Here is a 24,417-nt window from a genome sequence, read left to right on the forward strand (position 1 = left end):
TGCTGCCGACGTGGCTGCCTACAGTCACCACTTTTATGGTAGTACTTAGTAACTTTCAGCTCTGGCCAGCAAATGTTATCTCTGTTCAAACAATCACACATATTTGTGCTATTAAAAATATAAAATTATAAAAATAAAAATAAATAAAAAGTGCCAGCAAGAAAGAGGGCAAATATTTACTGTTTAAATTTCCTCTACCTTATTATACATTTAGATAAAGAGAAAAGTTCTTTCTCATTAAAATACAAACTCCTTTTATAAAATTAACCAGTACTTCTATATAGTAAAATATCTATTACCAATATAGTTTCTGTACTCTGTAACTGACAAGAGAACTTTTCTGCTTTTTAGTTTAGATTTTTCTGTGTAACATTTTTTTTTGAAAACTAATAATTAGATGCTATAAAGGATGAACATTAAATAAAATTAATTACTTAATTATTAATAATCATATAGATATGGAATGAATATACACATATGAAAATATGAATATAATTTGAAGATAAAATAAAACTAGATAAATTTGAAGTGTATACGTATAAACATTAGCATGTAACATTTTATTCATTGTATGCTGTAATTTCTTATAATGCAAAGAATTACAGCATATGAAGTGCAATGTGTGTGTGGTGTATCTATATATAAATATAAACTTTCACACTATTATACATATCAAGTAACTCTATATATTAATGCTTTGAGGAAAAAAATGTTATCTATTATACTGAAAATAACTTTGCCTGCAGTATACTAGCTTATATTAAAAAAGAAGCAAAATTCTACAATGTATGAATGCACACACAAACACAAGAAAAAAATTATAAAGTATTTCTATTTTTAAAATAATAAAAAAAATAAACAAAAACTGACAAATTTTAGGTACATTTTGCTCTTCTGCTTGATTGAATATATAATTGAAAAACAATTACTCTCTTCAAAGGAAATTTTACTGTGATAAGGTTTCAATAACACACTATCATTCTTATAATATGCTAGCAAAACATGGGAATTTGGTCTGCTTTAGCAGTAACACTAATACACTTAGAATGCTAAGACTAAATATAAAAATAAAAAAAAAAATACTTTTCTTAAATATTTTTTGCAGATTAGATCAATTTGGCAATTCATTTATATTTGTCACTTTTTTTTGCAAAACACAACTTGTACTTACTAATAACAGTACTAAAGAACTTACCAAATACATTTTCAAAGTAAATTTTTTTTCCCCTAATTAGCATAGAACGTAATAATGGTTTAATGCCTGAACTCTCTTTCAAATTAAATATAATATACCAAATTTCAGTAACATTTTGCCTTTTGCAGATCAAAGTGCTTCCTTGCCTGTCAGTGAATCAACAAATTTATTCACTGATGCTGCTTTCTTCACAGGCTAATTAAGCCTCTGATCCAAATGACAAAGGCTTAATGAGCTGCCACTCCAGCAGCTCACTAAATGGTTGGAACCATTGCTTCCTAAAGAGCAAGTGGTTCACAAACTTTCACTCTTAGAATGAAAAGTTCTGTATCCCACATATTGTTGAAATTATTTTGAAATTTAATTGTATAATATTTGTTCTTAATATTTGTAAACTGGTGAAAATTATTATATTACAAAACAGTCTTGCTGCTCTATGACAATAATTATCAGTAATTAATGGGCCTAGAGAAAGAATCTGCTTCATAATGTCTAGTTAGCAAGGCACCACAACAGAAAAATAGCAGGATAAAAAATATCAAATTCAATGAGCCTTGAAATTTTTTTAGAACTACATGCCCAAAATAAAGGACAGCATTTTCCTAATTTTTTTTTTTTTTAGCCCCTGATACTTCTTAGCCAGTTTTACCACTGGCTTACTAATATTTAATAACACACAAAAAAAGGGGATGGGTGGGGGACACTACACTGAAACTATATATGCAGTGTGTTTTTTTGTAATTATAACTATTTATTTCTGAAAATCTACATTTTAAGTAATTTATATATTGAATAATAAGAGATCATCCCAATACAAATACATCAAGAAGTTAACTTTCGAGAGATACTGAAATTTTTATGGATATATTTTAGCATACACTAATTTAAATCACATATACACAGTATAAAAAAGCAACAATTTGGTTTTTTATAAAGAATGAAAAGCAGACCAAAAGGTAAGACCTACCAGTACTGACTAACAAGATATTGTTTTACTTTTAAATGCTTAGGGATACCAAGAAACAAGCAATGATTTAGCAGTGGGAAAAAGGTTAGATGGGAGCAAGAGCTACTTGTTTTACAAACTAAACTATTACTAGTGTATCATCCCTGAACATAATTGTACTATGCATCTTTGTAACTTTCACAGTTCATTAATTTATAAATATATTGTGTGCTATGGTCTACATGGACTCTCAATTTCATGTATATTTAAAGCTTTGTAACACTACATATAATCATTATCTCACAGATAAACCAAACTTAATACCATCATAAAAATCGATAAATAACAAAACTCGCCCAAACAGCAAAGGGAAAACAGTTATCCTGAATAGAGGCTTAGAAGATAATATAAAAATAAAAAAAATAAAAATCACACTACAGTGCTCCACTTTGAAATGGAAAAGGATTCAGCAATATATTCATTTTTGTATTTCAGGATAATGAGACTGATTCTAAAAATAAGTTGCAGTTTAGAATGGATTTAAGTGATATCTTAAACAAATTTTCTCTCATTTCCTGATGGGAAAAAAAAAAAAAAAAAAAAAAAGGCACACTTCGACTGTCAGTGATATACATAAAAACCCTACACAAAAATATTAAAAGGAACACACACAAAAAAAAAACACAAACATGTATAAGCCTCTATTAGTCTCTAGAGCAAAGTTTCCGGCTCCCCCCCCCCCCATACTTCTTTTTCAACCCATGCACGGCACTAAGTACTATAGGTTTTGATACCTTTCGTGTTTGGGTTTTCCATTAAAAAAAAAAAATAAAAAAAATAAGCAGACAACATAACTCAGAAAAATGAAAAATATACTTATATCCATAAATAAGAAAATATTTTGAAATAATATCAAAGCAAAGAACAACACAAGCTCTTATACATAAAATATATATGTATAAAGGCCAAATAAAAAAGTAAAAACAAGTTGAGGAACACACTGCAGATATCAAATATGCCAAGGAGTTAATCCTCCCCCCCAACACACATACACACACAAGCTTAACCCTTTCATGAGTGAGTTTACTGAGCATGTGTAAGGTCACAGTAGTATGTTTTTTGTTGTGGGTCTGCTCTGTTAAATGAATTTTTTCAGTTTTCGAAAATCATAAAAACTTGGTATATAAATACTTTAAAACATAATTTATTCTTATTTTAACTTGGCTAACCAATCAGAGTGAAATCACTCCCAAAATTTAAATCCGAATTTTTAAAGAAAATTGGGAAGTGGGGGGGGGGAATAAATAAATAATCATAGTTATTTTATTTTTGATGCAGTAATAATTTTATCTGTATCTATATATTTATCACTTAATTTTGTTGACTGCTGGATCTGAAGTCTTGAGGATTTGGGCCTTTTGAAATATAAATTGGACACAATGGCTGAGAAGTTCATTCTAATCCTTTGATTTTCTTTCTATTAAATACAAATAAAAGATGGCAGAATGTACTGGAAGATAAGACAATCTGAACATTAATGGATGTATTATTTGAAATGACTTTGAAAAATGTAAATATATTCCCAAAAGGGCTGAAAATATAACATATAATATTACACGTAATATACAAGTATTAAATACAAGGCAAATTCACTTGCATCAATATTAGTTTACAATGCAATCCCATCACCACCATCAGCCCTTTTATAATTAGTCATTATTTGTTTCCACGAGTTGAGACTATAATACTGTTCTTTCCACTAATTTCCCTCTAAATTGCTGGTTATACTGCACTTTTTAATCAGCCTATTATTAACTGCCTTTAACACCATATATTTCATTTGTGTTTTTATTTGTTCAGTTAACTAATTTATTTTTGTATACGTTTGTATACGACTAGTGGGAAACTATTATGTAATATGAATTTATTATGAAACTATGAAATGATGCTTTTCAGCAAAGGAATAGACTACCTTATTTTTGGAAAGAAACCCAGTTCTTAATGGAATTTTCAAGCATTATTTAAATGAGAGAGAGAGGTGGATACAATTTAAGACCAAATTTATCAAGTATAGAACCTGTGATATATATAAAATATTTTACATACACCAACAATGGAATTTAATAATTTTACTGGAAAACATTTCCACCAAACTTCACACAAGTCTTCCATGAAAGAGGATAACAGCAAATACCCTGCACTAAAAAAAAAGAAAAAGAAAAGGACATGATATTGAAAGAGTTAAAAGGTTGGAAACCACTGCACTAACCAACTGTCTTTTCATTTACTTTTTGCTTTTAAGAAAGACAGAAGTTCATGTGTCATATTATATAACTACAGCATTAATGTGATCTGAGGACTGTCAGCATTTTATCAAGTATAAATAAGTGTACAAGTTTGCTAATTTATAAGTTATTGTCATGAAAATTGTATCATAGTAAATGACACATTCAAAAAAACTTTATTACTTGAAATATTATAAAGAAAGATTGCAAACCCAGAAGAAATGCAAAAATTTTGGAAATTTATGATGGAACATAATTTAGCCATTGCAGCTTAATGCTTTCAGCTTGAAACAAGGGAGAAAATCTGGGCTGAGGTACCATGCATGAAATCAAGTCAACTGTCATAACTGAAAGACACTGACTGAAAAACACCTACTCATAATCTATGAATATGAGAGAGATTGCCAATAAACAATAAGTTTTCTCTCTCTCTCAACAAACCAAAAGTGCGCAGAAACAAATTCATAGCTAAAATTACTAAAAGAGATTTTATTCTGCAGTTGTAAAAAACACTGAACTTGTTAAAAATGTAATCTTCCACAAGGAAGGAGAATATCAACAATTTTCTAAAACTGTAAAAATGTTTTTAAATCAAATATCTTGTTATGTGTTGAACTTACTGATAAACTCCACAAATTCATACTTAGATTTCAGTAAAGCTTTTGACTCTGTTCTACATAAAAGACTGATGTAAAAATTGGAGCAGTACAGCATTACGTGGCAAGTTACTGCTATGGATAAAAGGAAAGTTGAGTGGCAGAAGACAAAGAGCGGTTATTAATGGCACTGCTCTTTATGGACCAATGTAATTAGTGGAGTTCTTCAGGGTTCAGTGCTGGGCTCCTTTTCTATTTTTAATATATATATTAATGATACTGATGAAGGTATATCAAGTTTAATATCTAGGTTTGCTGATGATACAAAGGTTGGCAGGGTGGTTAACTATGGTATGCTACTTTATTGTGGCCTAGGGAAACTAGGCAGATGGGCTGAAACAGAAATTGAGGTTTCTGAAATTTTGAAACAGAAAAACAGAAAAAAAAATGTAAGATACAGAATTTGAGTAGTGGTAAGCACAGAATACCATAACCAATTGGGTGTTACTACACTTGCAGTGGAGCATGAAAAAAAAAAGACCCACAGTAACTGTACAGTCCAACATGAGGTTCTATGAGCAGTATATACAGAGGAACTTTGCCAACACAGACAAGGAAGTTATTATCCTGCTGTACAATGGCTAGTCTGCATCTTGAGTAATACATACAGGTCGTCTGGAAGCCTCATTTTAGGAAAGATGTAGATTTGTTTGAACAAGTACAGAGAAAAGCAACAAGATCAGTCAGGGGGACAAAAATGTACCCTTATCAAAAAAAAGACTTCACCTCTGAAAATTGCAGCATCTGAAAACCAGGAACACATTTAGGATTGAGATGTTTATGGCTTTGAATGAATCAACTAAATGCTGATTGTATCCTTACTCTTTTACAGATGATACACATAAAGGGGCAAATATAAATTGAAAAATGGAAAATTACTAGATAAATGTCAGCAATTAGCTATCCAGCCAAAGAGTAACTGACTCTTGGAAAATTTCCATCTGGTTATGGAAGTAGGTAGTTAGAATAAATTTAAGGAAGGATTAGACACATTAGTTCAAGTGGAATGGACAAATGGCGTGGGTAGCTTTTTGCTAATGTATAAGTTTGCTTTCTTAAATCATATGCAAATACTAATACTGGGGGGGCTATAACCAAGAGATTCAGCTAAATCTTCATATCTATGTTCTTATTCATTCCTATGACTGTCACAATAGTGTTACAGCTGAGACAGAATAAAAAGTAATAGGGTAGAAAAATGGAATGAGATTTTAATAAATTCAATAACTTAAAAACTGAATATCAAGCTTTGTAAGTTTGTAATCATTAACCTGATTGTTCTCTTCTGAATAGAATCAAGGGGCTTGAGAGCATTGACTCGTCAGGTATGAGAACAAACTTCACAGTAGAATGGTTTTCAGAATTGTAGAGTTGATACCATAAATAGTGAAAAAGAAAATCCAGTTTTTTATGAAAAAGGAGGCAACGTTTTTGACATGTTTACACTGAGAGAGAGATTAGAAATATTATTTCAGGGTGATTTCTAAATGAAATATGTGACCTAGTCTAGTAAACTGAATGTCACTAAAGATGGCCATAGGAACAGACAGGACTGAAATTAAGTTTTATTTGCCCCACTGGAGATCACCATTTAAGGAAATGGTAGTGGATATTCAAGAAGTTGAAGTTGTGTGTGTGGCAAGTTTATTCAAAGTGTGCTATTAACAAGATTTCTAGCCAGTTGAAGATGGTTATTAATATATTATAAGATGGGAGAAAGAACTGACCTTTGAGGCACACCAGTATTAAAAAATTAGAAGACTGACAGCCACCTACATCCACTTGCTGCAAATGGTCAGAGAGAAAACTGGCTATCCAATTACAAAAAAAAAAAAATCACACAGAGAGATGACAATCTAAAATATGAGAGCATGTGGAAGCATTTTATCATGAGTGTTGCTGAGGTGCAGGGCAAGTTAGCATTAGCATTAGTAGAGGCATTTGATGCAAGAAAGCAAGCTTATGCAGCATCAGCCAAAAAAAAAAAAAAAAAATAAATAAATAAAAAATAACCACTTCCACTTCACCCCTCTGTTCGTTCGAAATACCTGTCCAGCTGAGCCTTAAACTTATTTAGGCTATCAACCTCCACGACAAGGGATGGAAGTCTGTTCCACCAACCAACCACCCGCTGGCTAAAGACAAATTTCCGCACGTCTATCCTACATCTGTTTTTCCTCAATCAGAATTTATGCCCTCTCAGGTGATTATTCTGAGCAAGAGGAAGAATCCCATCAGCATTGAGAATGCTCAAACCATTCAAGGCTTTATACACCTCTATCAGATCACCTCGCTGGAGCCTAGTCTCCAGACACTGTAATTTGCAAAACTTAAGCCTTTCGTCGTAAGAGCACCCCTTTGTTCCATTCACTAATCTTGGTTGCCCTTTGTTTTGAGTGAGACTTCACAGCAGAGAATTACAGCTCTGCATAAGACAGCTTTGGGGGGGGGGGGGGAGAATGCCTGAAAACACCGAACATGTGCACTATACTCACATTTGATCCATGTGATTTTCTTTGAAGAATTCTTAATGTGTATAGGAAAAAACAATCTATAACGGGTTGCCAACAAGTTGATTGTGGCTTTAATTTCGGTCGATCACGACAAATTTTAAATATACATATAAAAAAAATAGATTAGTCAAAATCTAAATGTTTATCCCCAGGGGCTCACATCTGGTATGGGCTTGGCATACCCAGGGTCCTGAGCTGGATATCATCATTCTTCTTTTTCTTGGTGATTTCCTTCTATTTCTGTCTCTCTCTCTGAGTAACTCGGGAATTTTTTTTGGCTGGTGTAGCATAAGCCTCAGGCTTCCATGTACCGTATAGCTAATAATAATAATAATTATTATTATGCTGTTGTTGTTGTTGTTATTATTTGGTTTTTAGGAGCATTAGTAACTAAGGCCATATTGCTCCGGGAATATGCGGTGGTCATTCCCTGACCTTTCCGCATCCTCCGTATTTGGTGGTGACGGGCTCAAACCTCGGTCTAATCAAGAAAGAGTGTGCTACGCACTGCTGCTCCTTCCCACCTGGCTACGGAGGCGCCATTATTATTATGCATCCTACTGCATATGCTTATTACAAATCCATAGAACCACATGACTACTCTTGTTGCCATTCAGCTGCAAATCTTGTCTAGTTAAAATTCGTGCATTTATGTTGTGGGGAGCATAGTGTATGTGTCGAATTCTTATTTAGCTTAATTAATATTAATAACTTGACAGTACTTATACTTTAATTTAATACCTTTGATTTAAAATGAATACTACGAAAAAGAGTTGTTGTTGTTATTTGGTTTTTAGGATCATTAGCAACTAAGGCCATATTGCCCCGGGGATATGCGGTGGTCATTCCCTGACCTTTCTGCATCCTCCGTATTTGGTGGTCATGGGCTCGAACCCCGTTCTAATCAAGAAGCGTGTGCTACGCACTGCTGCTCCTGCCCAGCTGGCTATGGAGGTGCCGAAAAAGAGTGAAACATCATTTTCATCAAGAGTGGAACTAGAATGCTTTGTTGTAATGATAAAAGAAAAAAATGTTGTTTGATTTGCAATGCTTTCGTGGCTAAACCCAAAAAAAAAAGGAAATTTAGAAAGGCACTTCAACGCACTCCATGGTAAAGACCAATCGGATTTTCTGCCTAATAGTAACCGTAGAAAAAATAAATTAAAAGAACTTAAATCCAGATTATTCGCACAACAAAATTTCTTCATGACACCTAATTTGCAATCTATAGCAGTAACTGTAGCATCATTTAAAGTGAGTCACTTCTTGCAAAAAATGCAAACCATTTTCTGATGGTCAATTCATCAAAGATGCATTTTTAGAAATAACATTCTTTTGAAAATTTTAAGAACAAAAATGAAATTAAGTGCTTCAAGATCTGCAATTATCTCAAAATACTGTGATGTGACGCATCAAAAAATGAGTAAAAATATGAGCAAACAACTGCTTGCTCATATTGCTAGTTGTGTCCTTTTCTTTACAACTGGATGAATTTACAGACATCAGTGATACAGCTCAATTACTCATTTTTATTCGTATGGTTTTCGATGATTCTACCACTAGAGAAGAACTTGTTGTTGTTGTTTTGGTTTTTAGGAGCATTAGCAACTAAGGCCATATTGCTCCGGGGATATGCGGTAGTCATTTCCTGACCTTTCTGCATCCTCCCGTATTTGGTGGTCACAGGCTCGAACCCTGGTCTAATCAAGAAGCATGTGCTACCCACGGACTGCTGCTCCTGCCCACCTGGCTACGGAGGCGCTAGAGAAGAACGGCTGGGTATGGTTTTTTTAAAAGAAAGAACTAGAGGCCTTGACATTTTTAAATGCATTCAAAAATTTTATTGAAAAAATTAAATTACCACTATTTAAACTCGTATCAAAAACAACATTTTGCAAATATGCAAGATCATTTGCAAAAATATCCTGTTTTTGAATTTATTAGTATGAAATTTGTTTCTGAAATTGAGAAAGTTGTGACTTTGAAACCAGATTCAGTGATTTTAAAACAATTGACATTGTTCAATATATTTCTTATCCATTCAATGTCGACTTAGACAGGAAACAAATCTGAGATTTTTCACATGGAGAAAATAGTACTTGAAATAATGAAATTATTACATTGTAAAATTTTCAGATTATCAGAAAAAGACTTTTGGAAATATGTTTGCCGAGAAAAGTACCCGAATGTAAAAAAATGCAGTGAATTTGTAAATTCCTGTTCTGGTTTCACATATCTACGTGAATCGACTTTTTCGTATTTGAAACAAAGATGAAGAAATGTGCTACTCTTACGGACTTGCATACAGAAGATTCTTTATGGTTGGCCTTATCACAGTATATCCCCGATTTTTAAAGTTAGGCAGATGAAACAAACTTCACATAAATTAAAAATTTAAATACATATGAATTTAAAATAAGAATTCTGAATTGTATTTAGTTTTAAAATTTAAAAACAACATTTTTCAATGTGTTGATTAATTTTTTTAAACACGTGCAATGAAATTTTTGAGATGGTAGATCGTAGCACATATTGGAAAAAAAAAAAAAAGAAGTAGATCATATCACAAATTAAGTTGGCAACCCTTGATCTATACTATGGCAGCAGAAGCATGTGGATATGTTTTTACCAAACTGGGAGTGTTACTGAGATGTAGTACAAGTTTTGAGTTAGATTTTACAGTAGAGAATTATGGCAGCTATTGTTGGCTGGAAAGAAGTGCAAGAATGCCTAAAATCACTGAACATGTCATGGGCATTATACAGGGTGTCTCAAAAATATTGGTACAAACATTTAGGGGAGGTAAGTAACATCTAAAGGAATATGAATCGCATAGGAACCCATAACAGGAAACGTCACCGTAAGTCGATAGACGGCGCTGTTCATCAGTTCGCGAGAGAGGGAAAATTTCTGGTTTACTCATTCAAGTAGTAGTCGCCGCACGAAGAGCACGCATCGATATACGAACTGGGAGCTGGCAGACATGCACCTAGTGTACGGATTAGCAGAGGGAAATGGATGAGCCGCTCAATGAATTTATGGAGGATGCTTCCAAGACAGACATGTACCGGACCACCATTTGTTTGCATGTGTGCATCAAAATTTGTGTGATTATGGGTTGTTTAGAGGTAACAGGAGTAGTTCGGGCAGACCACGTTCGAAGCGAACTCCCGCCATGGAAAAAAGTCTACTGAATGCTGTCCAGAATAATCCTACTACCAGCACACATGCCATTGCCTCTGCCTTAGGAGTGTCTCGTTGCAGTGTATAGCAGCGGAGATGGGAGAAATCCCAGGTGCCATCTGACACGAACATGCAGTGTATAGCGTGTCTGGCATGACAATTCCTTACACCCCTTTCATCTCCAAAGGGTCCAGTTACTGCTCTCCCAAGATCATCCTGCACGTGTAGCTTTTTGCACAGTGCTTTCTCCAAGAAAACGTTCAAGACTTGAATTTTCCAGCCTATGTTTTGGTAGGCTGGAAAATTCTCGGAGGCTTATTCAATAAGCAAAATGCTCATGTGTGGGCTCACAACAACCCACACGGTGTGCACCCCCATGCAGCACAACATCGCTTCGCAATAAATGTGTGGGCAGGTATATAGTCTGTGACTACTTAGTCGGTCCATACCTGTTACCATTCCGAATGAACTCCACCAAATATCGGATCTTTCTTGAACAAGTTCTACCAGGGTTACTTGACGATGTTCCAGCAAATGTGAGATGCAACATTTGGTTTCAATATGACAGGACGCCTGCCCATTATGGAAGGTGTGTTCGTGACCATTTGAACAGGCGTTTTGGGCGTCGATGGATTGGCCACGGTGGACCCGTTGCCTGGCCCCTACGCTCACCTGATTTATCAAGCCTTGTTTTCTTTCTGTGGGGGGGGGGCTCAAATCTATCGTGTATGAATCGCCTGTGGAGACGGAAATGGATCCCATGGCAAGACTCGTCTGTGCTGCTGCTACAGTCAAAGAAACTCCAGGTGTGTTCGACCGTGTCCGCCAATCCATGCTGCGTCGGTGTCATACATACATTGCGCCTCACGGTGGAACCTTCGAGCATTTGTCGTAACATCATGAAATGTATCCATCTCGTACTCCATTGTTAATATTAGGTCAAATAAATGTTTGCCACTAATTACTGTCTTGTGTCATTTCTGCTTCTTGTGCCTCTGCTACTACTTTCCCGTGATGTTTCCGGTTATGGGTTCCTATGCGATTCACATTCCTTTAGATGCTACCTACCTCCCCTAAATGTTTGTACCAATATTTTTGAGACACACTGTACTCATTTGAATCTATGTGACTTTCTCATGTAAAGTTCTTAATGCGTACAGGAATAATTCACATTTAGGTGAAGAAATTAAAGGTGAAAATTGCAACTTTGATATGAAAAATTTGGAAGGATAGAAAACATGAACCAAAAATATTTCAGTAACAACATCCTCCATGCATTATTGTGTTATCAGAAACAATGCTATAAGTGAAACATTTTAGTGTGTGTGTGTGTGTGTGTGCGTGCGCATGCACGTTGAACTGTTGGAATTATGATTATAAATAATACTGTAATATTGATATAAACTACCCTAAAGTTACTGCAGTTTTATAACGACCTAAAAGCACCCCTGTAAATAATGCAATGAAGTGTTTTTACTCTTCTTTAATATAAGAAACTCAAGTATGTTTTTTGATGGTCCTATACCAAAGCCCACTGAGAATTAATATTGATAAAAAGCAAAATTTCTCTAACTGCAATACTGAACTAGGCATTTAATAATTTCCTTGGCATTTAATAATGCCAAGGAAATTATTAAATCTGTAGGTAATTAAGAGAAAACTAAACAAATATATACTCTCAAACTATTAAAAACAAAAACTGTTTGATAATATAAAATCTTATGTTCTTTTATCTCAGAAAACTAATAGCATTTAGCATACATTATCTTCCTGTTAATGAAAATAATTTTTGGTGTGTAAGAAGTGAACGTAGGCATGTGAAGTGTACAACAAAAAGGAGTTTAAAAATATAAGTACCAGTAATCTTACTATTAAAATCTACAATTGAGGTACTTTCAAAATAAATATGACAAGATATGCTGCCATGTCAAAATGCAATATAATTTCCCTGAAACTGCACGCAAAGACTATTTTAAAATAGTGTTTACATGCAGTTTCAGAAAAATAATGTTGAAGAGAGCTTGTGGAGTTCAGAGAAAGAAGAAAAGTAGAAAATAAGTAGCCTTTGGGCAGAGATAAATGAAAAACTTACAGCAAGGACTTACTTCACTGCCTTCAAAAAGGCTAAAATTCCTAAGAATATTATGGAAGTATATTAAGTAAAAAATAATCCAGTAAAAAAAAAAAAAAAAAAAAATTACAAAGGTTCAAATGTAGCAAATAATAAACAGTTAAGTAACCTCTAAATTTTTTCAAGCTCACTATTGTCAGTCTGCTGTTCTTACTTGTCATATGAAAACTCTCATAAGAAAGAAAAAATTTAATGAGCAACAAAAAACTTAAAATTTTAAGCTCTGCTCATTACAAGACCGACTATAGCATAATCACAGTATTCATCACCAGTGGAACTCACATAATTAGGGCATGAAGTACAGGAAGCATTGGCAGGTAGTGATCACGCACTCACTAGTTGTAAGATGAAGAAAGATGTTACAGTAGTTAAAGGGTAAAGGCACTGAATGGTATCTAATAAGTGGCAAATACATTTGAATTATGGAATACCTTTAAAGCAAAAATCACAAAAACCATGAATGCACATAGATACCATTAAGAAAATATTGCACAAGGAGGATGACAAAACAGATGAATAAGGAGCTGGCCAGCCTAATAGAGCAGAAAAAGATAGCATGGGAAAGTTACAGAGCGATGAAAAATACTGAAGCCTACAACAGTTGCAAGTTGATCTGTAACAGTACCACAAACAAGGTTAGGGAGGCAAAGGCTGCATATGAGAAAGCACTGGCTAAGAGAGCAACGAGGACAAGGGATTTTTCATGTATGTGAATACAAAGAAGAAAATATGAATCAGATAGGACTCTTGTGTCCTGGATATGGGAAAGTCTTAGATAACCCAGCTGATGTTCCTGATAAATTAAATAGGGACTCTACATCAATCTTTACTGACAAAAGGAATAAATATCCTAAGGGCTTGGCACACCCAGGGTGCTGAGCTGGATATCATCGTTCTTCTCTTTCTTGTTGATTCTCTCTCTCTCTCTCTCTCTCTCTCTCTCTCTCTCTCTCAGGGTAACTCAAAATTTTTTTTTTGTCTGGTGCAGCAAATGCCTCAGGCTTCCTTGCACCATATGGCTAATTATAATAATAATAATAGGATGGAAAAGCAGGAAATGGGCCACCCGAGAAGAAGATGATTGAAGAGTTCTGCGGAAATATCTGGAGCAGTGAAGTAAGACATAACAACCGAGCTCCCTGGATAGAAGTAGAACGGAAGAGAACCAAGGACGTACAAGAGATGAGAGAGTGGGAGATTCGAGAAGTAAAACAGTTGATCAGGAACACTCACAACTGGTGAACCCCAGGAATTGATTACATCCACAACTACTGGTACAAGAAGCTCACTTGCACGCACAAGCACCTAGCAAAGCAGTTCACTCGAATGATGAGGCACCTGGAGAAAATCCCAAAGTTCACACTGAAGGAGTCACATATCTGAAGCCTAAAGACGAGGACACAAGAAACCCGGCAAAATACAGGCTAATCGCCTGCCTCCCAACGACGTACAAGATCCTGACCAGCTGCATAATAAAGAAGATATCAGACCACTTAGAGAGTCAGAACATGATGGCCGAACAGCAGAAAGGATGCAAGGAGCAATTAACATCGATTACCGCAAGGTTTTTGACTCCTAATAGCTGACTAATAGAGACCTTGAAGATCTATAAGGTCAATCTGATAGTGACAAACTTCCTAGGAGAAACAATGGCGAAATGGAGTACCACCATTAAGGTCGAGAACATCACAACCAGACCACTGTGGTTCTGCCTGGTACTCAACTTGCTTTCCACCATGCTTAATGGCACCAAGTACGGATATAACCTCAAAGAAGGAAGAACCTGTACACTCTCACCCACCTGATGTACATGGATGATATCAAGCTCTACGTGGCAACCGAGGAGCAACTCCAGCAACTACTCTGGATCACTGAAGAATTTAGAAAGGACATCAGAATGGAATTTGGTCTAGACAAATGCAAGATCCACGGACTGCACCAGGAAAAATTAGTCAGCCGAAACTACCAGCTGCTGGCTGATAAAGAGGTCGAAGCTATGACAAAAGAGAGACCTACAAATACCTAAGAATGATGCAGGCTCAGCAGTTATAGCACAAGGAAATCAAGAATTGCCTGACCAAAAAATACCATCAGATACTCAGAAGCCTGCCGAAAGGAAAATTGAATGGAGGGAACATAGTTAAAGCCATAAACACCTATGCAGCTGCAGTACTAATAAACTCCTTTGGGGTCATAGATTGGAGTAACACCAAGATAGAGGATATCAATGATGACCAAGAGCAGCCAACACCACCCGAAGTCAACAGTGGAGAGAGAGAGAGACTAACAATAGCTCAGAAAGAGGGAAGAAGGGGCATGATGGAGCAACAGAAAACAGTGATAGTTAACCTGAAAGATTACTTAAAGAACAACACAGTACCACTCCACCAGGTCATAAGGAAGATAGATAAGCAGTGTACCCCACTCAACCTAAGCAAGGAGCCCCTCCCACCCAGATGGCACAAGAAACGAAGTCAGAAAGATGGGCAAAGAAGACACTATGGCAGACACGACAATGACCTCCATCAAGATCACATCGATAACACTGCTTCCAATGCATGGCTCACAAGTGGGATGCTCTTCCCCGAGACTGTAGGATTCAATTCATGCTGGCCATCCAAGATCCACGTAATCAATACCAGAAACTATAGAATATACATCGCAAAGGAGCCTGGAATATTAGATGACTCATGTCGACGATGCCACCTGGCCTCAGAAACAATGCAACACATCACAGAGAGATGCAAGGTGATCACCCAGACTGAGTATGCTCATAGACACGACTACATAGCCAGGATAATAACAGTTGACCAAAGAAAGTGCGCTACAAGCTGTACTGGGACTGCGCCATAATAACAGATAAGACCATCCCCGCACAACAGACCGGGCACAACCCTTGTGGACAAGATGGAAAAGGTTACCTACCTGATTGACATAGCAGTGCCCAACATTAGCAATGTCGAGAAAACCCATGAGGAAAAAATTAGGATGTACACGAACCTGAGACATGAGGTCAAGGAGATGTGGCATATGCAAGAAGTAATGACCATCCCGATCATCATGTCAACCACTGGTATGGTGCCAAAGACCCTACATAGCAGCCTAGCAGCAATAGGTCTCCCAGAGAACACTTACAAGGAACTCCATAAAGTCGCAATCCTGAACACCTGTAGGATAGTCAGAGAGTTCCTCGACCAACAGTAACACCAGACATTACAACCACCCTGTGTACTTGGTAGCAGTACCTATCACGGAGTGGAATCCCCCAATCAGGGAGAAATAATATAAGAGCAATAATAATAATAATAATTAAGGCTCCTGGAGTTGATGGTATATACCCAGTAATTTTGATGGAGATGGTCAGGGAGTGTATGAACCAGTTTTGTTAATTATGAGGGAATCATTGGACTCAGGAGAGATTCCTTCAAATTAGAGAAGTGCCAATATATTGCCAATACATAAAGCCAGTGCTAAGAGTGAAGTTAGTAATACAGGCCAATTAGTCTGACTTTGGTAATAGGGAAAGTCTTAAAAGCTATGATTAACAGAGCAATCCAGAATTTAGAAATGATATTATGAAGGATACACAACCAGGTTTGTTAAGAAAAAATCATTTAACTTACCTAGTATACTAATTTGACAGAGCCACTCATGAGCTGGATGTAGGAAACAATTTTGACATAGTTTATTTAGATTTAAGGAAAGCATTTGACTCAGACCCTGATGAGAGATTATTGTATAAGCTTGTACAGGTTGGGATTACTGATAAGATTCTAAAATGAATAGCTGGGTGGCTGCAGAGCAGAAGGCAGAGGGTTGTGATTAATGGTAATTCTTCAGATTGGTGTAATGTCAGGAGTGGAGTCCCCTCAAGGATCAGTTCTTGGACCACTGCTGTTTCTCATTTTCATAAATTACATTGATGAAGAGATAGAAGGCGATATCAAAATTTGAAGATGTTGTAAAGATTGGCAGAGTCATTAATGATCGGTGCCAAGCAGTGCTCCTTCAAGATGACTTGAACAGACTTCAAAGATGGTCAGAGAAGTTGTAGCTATGTTTTAATTCAACAAAATGCAAGGTCTTAACGTTTGGGGAATAGCAACCCCAAAATAAACTATACACTTAGTGAGGTTAAATTAAAAACCATATAGGAAGAAAGGGAGTTACGATATGGATAGACATGAAGTTTTCTGAGCAATGTAAACTGGCGGTCAGGAAAGCCCATGGTATCCTATCAATGATTTATCTAACATATCCTGCAGAGAGATAGGGAAGTCATAATTCCACTGTATAAGGTAATTATAAGACCACAATACAGTGTCCAAGTCTGGAGATTTCTAAAAAAAAGACACTGAGCTTTTTGAAAGGGTCCAAAAAAAAGGGCAACTTGCATGGTAAGATCGGCAAATTGAAGATCATATGAGAAAAGTTATTTATTTTATTATTTTATTTTTATTATTTTATTTTATTTTAGTTATTTATTTTATTTATTTATTTATTATTTTTTTTGTTTTTATCATTGTTTTGTTCGGATTTTTTTTTTTGGCTGGTGCAGCATAAGCCATAGGCTTTCTTGCACCATGCGGCCGTTACTAATACTAATAAGGCTTCAATTATGTGGGCTACAAAGCTTGGCAACCTGGCATATTAGAGGGGACCTGACTGAGGTTTATAAGGCTCTGAGAGGGGTTAGTAAAATGAATGCAAACAGAATTTTCAATGTTATAAAGAATTTCAGAATGAGGGGCCATAAATTCAAATTATAGGGGAAGAGGTTTAGATGACACTGTAGGAAGTTTTCTTTTAGCCAGGGAGTGGTTGACTACTGGAACAAGTTGGCTCCATAGTTAGTTGAGGCAGACAGTTTGAAAAAATTCAAAGATCAACTGTTACCTACATGAGGAGAGAAATGCATAATTTGTATTTTCTTATCTACTTTTTTTTGGCTAGTGCAGCAAAAACCCTATGGCTTCCTTGCACTACATGGCTATACTAATTGTCACTCTGCTATTCTTACTTGTCATATGAAACCACTTACAATTCAAGAAAGAAAAAAAAAAGAAGTTTAGTGAGAAAAACAAAACTTTAAATTTTAAGCTCTGCCCATTACAGAACCAAATACAGCAGGATCTCAGTAATTCATCACCAGTGGAACTCACACAATTATGTTGACACTGATATGCAAAATTAAAACAAGTAAAAAGTTCTATTGTATAAACAACCAATGGAAGGATAGTCAGCACCTAGAGAAATAAAAAAAAAATGCAGCAACAAACTGCCAAAATTATACTGTATCTGTGGCACCAGTAAACACTAAGTCGATGTGATTTAGTATAACAGAAGTCCAAAATGCAATATTAGATTGGTAGGCAGTTTGAATAATAAATGAATTAAGAGTGCACTCTTAATTCATTTATTATTTATGGACCTAGACTGGAAGATTCTGTGCACTGAAACAACTCATTTATTTAACAAGTTTATATTTTGTGCAAACTGATCATCTTATGATCTTCTAATACTAAAATTACTGCAAAAAATGGCAAACAAAAATGATCACAAAAGCCACTTGCAATGACTTTTCTCTTCAGCCAGTCTTTATACAATAATCACTGATGTTCTACAACTTGGAATAGCTTTTTTTTTTTTAAATCACTGCTTTCTATTCACACATTGTTCTGATGTGCAACCACATGTTACATTACACTGCGTCCATGGCTCCAATAAACACCAAACTGATGTAATTTAGCCTAACAAAATCCAAAATTAGCCCCACTGCTAATTAATTATTCAAATTAATCTTAAATCTTTATTGGAAGCGCACATGTGGTGGGGGCTTCTCGGTATGCATTAATACTTCTCAGTACTATTCAGCAATTGCTGAACGGTAATCCCTTTAGCTCTGATTCATGCTTCTTACAAATTCTCAAATTGCCTTAAGGTCAGAGGTGTGAATATGCGGTGGAAGTAAATATATGTTATATTGAAAGTCTGTTGCATCCATGCCCATGCTTTATTCTGCTTCAAAATTCGGTGCTTCATGTCAACTTTGACGCGTTTTTCATTCTTTTGCTACTTTTACACTTTTTATTTTGCTCGTTTCGTTGTTATTATTGTTTTTAAGAAGGAAAAAAATATATTTTACCATGGATGGTAATCAGAAAAAAATGGCCAAGGAGTGACAGAATAATGTTGCTATAGATACTAATAAGGTACGAAATATATCATGTGAAAATTTGGACACAATGTTATTTCAAGTGTAGTGCAACCACCAATTTCTGATAAAGAGCCACCAAATCAAGAGGAATGAAAGAGAATAGAAAATATCAATTGGAATTTATGAAGTATGACTTCACTAAGAGTGCTGATGACGAGCAACGTCCTGTGTGTGTAATATGTTATGAAAAGCTGGCCAATGAAAAGCATGAAACCTATTAAATAAAAATAAAAAAAAAAAAACACTTAAAAGTTTTAAGACATCTTTGGAAGTTTCATATTTATTGGAAAAAATTTGAAATCACATACTATTGCCGAATCTAGCACGCTGCAATAAAAATTATTTCAATTATGCGTGGAAAAAAGTACAGCAATGATTTAAAAACCATTCCTCTGTCCAGAGACAGTCTCGCTGTGTATTACAGTTATTGCAGACAACATAAAATTTATTTCATTAAATCTACTGAGAAAAAAGTCCAATTTTTGCAATACAGTTAGATGAATTCACAGATATTTCAAACCTTGCTCAACCTATTATATATGTTAGATACTGCTACAAGGGAGATATTTTGGAGGATTTTCTATTTTGCAAAACTTTGGAAGGAAGAACAGTGAGAAGGTTTTTGATATAAATATTTTCTTTCAAAAACAAATAATCTAACATGGAACAATTGTATTGCGATTTTTACCGATGGTGCGGCTGCATTAACAGGAGAAAATAAAGGGTTAAAAGGCAAAGTAAAGGAAATTGGTCCAAATACAGTTTTTAATCATGCACTATATATAGGGAAGTATTAATATTGAAAGAAATGCAAACTGATTTGCACAAGTTTTCAAAGATACAGTAAGTGTGATCAACTTTATTAAAAGTAGAAAAGTACTTCAGATTTAATGTTATGTTGATATACTTGAACTTTTTGAATTTCCCCAAACTGTCAGCCGCTACAACCCATGTACGTAACTTATTCCAGTAATTTATAACTTGCTGGCTAAAATAAAACTTCCTGCAATCCAGTCTAAACATGTCTCCCCGTAACTTGAAATTATGGCCCCTTGTTCTAGAATCATTTATAATTTCGTAAAAATTTCGTCCTCCTTCATTTTGCTTATGCCTCTCAGAGCCTTAAACACCTCAATCAAGTCTCCTCTAAGGTGTCTAGTTTCCAAGCTCTGTAAGCCACATATTCGGTCATTCCTCATATGGACACCCTTTTGCCGATCTCACCCAGTTGAATTACCCTTCTTTGGATTCTTTCAAGAAGAACAATGTCTTTCTTTGGGTGCAGTCTCAATACTTGAACACAGTATTCCAAGTGTGGTCTAACAATAGCCTTATATAATGGGATTATGATGTCCTTATCTCTACTCACAATTGTTCGATAAATCATCAATAGGACACCATGAGCTTTTCTTGCAACCAGTCTATAATGCTCGGAGAACTTCGTGTCTGACTGTATCGTAATGCCTTTCCAAGTGCCTTTCCTCCACTACCGGCTTTAGTGGAGGATAAGTTATTTTGGGGTTATTACTGTTCCCCAGGTGCAATACCTTACACTTCGCTGGATTAAAGAATAGCTGCCATTTTTCTGACCATCTCTGAAGACTATCTAGGTCTTTCTGAAGGCCTAGATAGTCTTCAGAAGAGGAAGTATATTAATTTCGGCGCCTCCGTAGCCAGGTGGGAAGGAGCAGCAGTGCGTAGCACACGCTTCTTGATTAGCCCGGGGTTCGAGCCCGTCACCACCAAATACGGAGGATGCGGAAAGGTCATTCAGGGAATGACCACCGCATATCCCGGAGCAATATGGCCTTAGTTGCTAATGCTCCTAAAAAAAACCAAAACAACAATATATTAATTTCTTCAGAAGAAACAATATGCTTTTTAAAGAATAAATCAATATATTCTGCTTGGCAGCAATCATTAATTACTCTACCAGTCTTTACATCATCTGCAAATTGAGACATCACGCCCTCTATCCCTTCATCGATGTCATTTATGAAAATCAAAAACAACAGTCATCCTAATACTGATGCTTGGGGAACCCCACTTCTTACGTCAACTCAATCTGAGGAATAACCATTTATCACAACCCTCTGACTCCTGCCCTGAAACCATCCAGCTATACGTCTAAGGATTTTCCCAGTGATTCCAACCGGTTCCAGCTTATAAAGTATGTATGTTAATGAATTATTAAACGGTTTCATTATAATTATACTCAGAAGTAGTAAAACTACCACTAGACTGCTTAAACGTGTTTAAACTTATAAAAATTTTTCAAGCAAGTAGAGGTTGATCTGTGTAAGCATCAATAATATGAAGTACCAAATTTATACCATTCCATTTATGTTTAAATAAAATTAAGCTCTCCATGGAAGAAATCAATATATTCTTCTTCTTCCTCACTTTGCTTTTTGAAGACAATTAAATATCCAAAAACTCTAGCCATTACATTATTCATGCAATTAAATTAATGCATTCAAACACTATTTTAGTGAAAAACAGATTTGTTCCACTAAGTATGATTTATGCTGCACTGATGTTTTTTCACTTGCATTTTGGAAATGCATAATGAAAAATAAAGTAATTTCTTAGAACATTAATTAAAGAAAATTCAGCAATCACATCTTACCAACTTATGCTTTTATATATACTGTTGTTGACTACAGCAAATGAATCATTTCTAATTGACTGTTATTAGCAACACTTACAAGCGACAGATTTTAGTAAGTATACACACTATCTCAGCAAGTTGTTCAGGCTGATATTATGGTCAGGCTTCAAGTTCCATGCTAGTTAAATATAAATGTGAATTAGTTTAAATCACGCATATTTTGAACCCATCTGCCCACACATACACTCAAAAATATCTATATGATGTACTAATAGATCTTAAATTATAAGTAAAATTTACATTTCAGTACATTATTAATCCTAGCTAAACAACAATTAAAATAAGAATACAGGTGCTATACCAGGAAGATTTTATTTTCTAATAAATATAGCTAATCCTTCAAGATAATTGATATTTTATTGCAAAAGATACTCAAATAACTGCCATTTTCCTTCTTGCTGTGAAGGCACTAGACATGTGTGAGGAGTTGAACAAGGATCAAACATTCAGCTAGTTTTCACCCTGTTCCCTGAACAAGGTTACTATTTTCTTATATTTATAATATAACAAGCCCTCACATGACAAGAAGACATTGTTTTGGGCCAATGCTTACTTGTATTAATAAGTGGGTGGAAACAAACAAAACCTGTTACACTGGCAACAGATAAAAGTTATACATTAACGCTAAGTTGCAAAAATTAATTTTAAAAATTCTACCATTCTTTTAGCCACTATGAATGTAATATGATAATAAACATTTGTTTCCAATCATCTCAAACTACTTACTTTTCTTAATGCAGCATAAATATTTCAATTTCTATGCATAATAGTCATTTCCCTAGGTAAAAGCAATATATATGAGCAATACCATCTATGATACATGGTCTGCTAGTCACATTAATGGACAAGGAATGTCACTGATTATTTAAAGAAAAAACAGTAGCTGATGAACACTGGAAATGTTATTACTGCCAGATCTGAGAAAATAAACAGGTCTGGAACCTGAGGTAGTAAAGAAATAGCCACAGCTCCAGGCTTAACTGAAGATAAGTACGCATGTCACAAATCTATTAATTTTTATATACTTTCAAAATAAATATTTAAAAACCTTGATAGCTCAGAAGCAATTACAAAAAATATAATCCTTAATACACTCCATAAGTGGATTACAGATAAAATAAGATGATGAAATTTTTGGATTAAGAAGTTCAATGCACCCATGACATGCGCATCTATCTCTGAGTAAAAAAAAAAAAGACTAATGGTTATGTAATGAATAATAAACACAAAAACTAAAATTTATACATATACAAACCTGTTTGTACATAGTTACGTCACAGTTCTATCAAAGAGAGTAAATACATATAAAATAAAGTCAAACAGATTCAAATTTCAAGCCTGCTTGGCACAATCCAATGTCATTTACAAAATCCAAACAGGAGAAAGCAATACTTTTTTGTTGCCTCTAGGAACTATATAACTTACTGTTCTAGAGACCAGTATAATTTCTCTAGTGACTATATTAAGCAAATGATATAACAGCCTTAAAATAGAAATACTACCGCTGGGGAAAAAAAAAAAAAAAAAAAGATGAAAAACAAACAAAAGAAAGTCAAATATGGAACAAATATTCATTCACATTACTTTTCATACCTCTCTATAACAATGTCTTATAACTGTCAAACTATTACCATAAAAATTTGCTCTACTTCCATTGAAATTAAATAAATCTTAAGATTTTTCATATTTAAATTAACCAGGATCCACCAGGATGCATAATGAAGAAACACCATATTTTAAACATGTTGAGATGGCTGCATGTTATTCACTTTTTCAGAAGAGAAAACATGAAATACCATTAAAAATGTAATTATACTTTACATGAAAAATTGGATCATGACCTGCTGCATAAAACTAAGAAATTAAGCATTATCCAATTATATTCAATTAGTTTTTCATTTTTAAAAATTAAACTGAAATATACTACTGTAAGTAGAAACTTTGTATTTCCATAGTGAGAGTTAAGTGAACAGTAATTTGTACATTCAGCTATTCATAACAATTGCAATTTGTTATCTTAAACTAGTAGAAACAGATATCATACTTCTTTATGTGCTTTTTGCTTTACTTCATTTTTACAATACCAAGTTTTATGGAATGGAATGTATTTCAACAAGTCAACAATTGCCACTTCAGCAGATATATTTCTGGTGTGAGGTTACCAGATATAATAAAACCACATGGCACTGAGGAAGCTGCACCCAAATGTATATTATACCTCTGCAGGCCCATTCAAATTTTTAAATTTAACACTTCTTTTGTAGTGCCTTACTTTTTTTTTTATTTTTATTTTAACCAAAGGAACAGGGAAGGCTGCTTGGATCCACACATCAGCAATACTAATGAACTGGAAGCACATCCAAAAAATCTGAGTTACATGCTACAATATCTTCTTGTCGCTGGAGGGCACTGAATGACCGATCAACCGATTCTGTGCTTTAACATGTAACAAGGGCAGTCTACTCAACCTAGGGGATTCTAGAAGGTTCTGGTACACAAGTAAAAACTGATAAAATTCAAATACGTATACATGGTGGATCGGGAACAGTATAAATGTATGTTATACAAGTAATGAAGTATAAAATTGTATGTACATTATTAATAACATAAATATTGAAGT

The sequence above is a fragment of the Mastigoproctus giganteus genome, chromosome 9 (assembly GCF_048544385.1).
Source record: "Mastigoproctus giganteus isolate SK-2022 chromosome 9, ASM4854438v1, whole genome shotgun sequence".
Lineage (NCBI taxonomy): Eukaryota > Metazoa > Arthropoda > Arachnida > Uropygi > Thelyphonidae > Mastigoproctus > Mastigoproctus giganteus.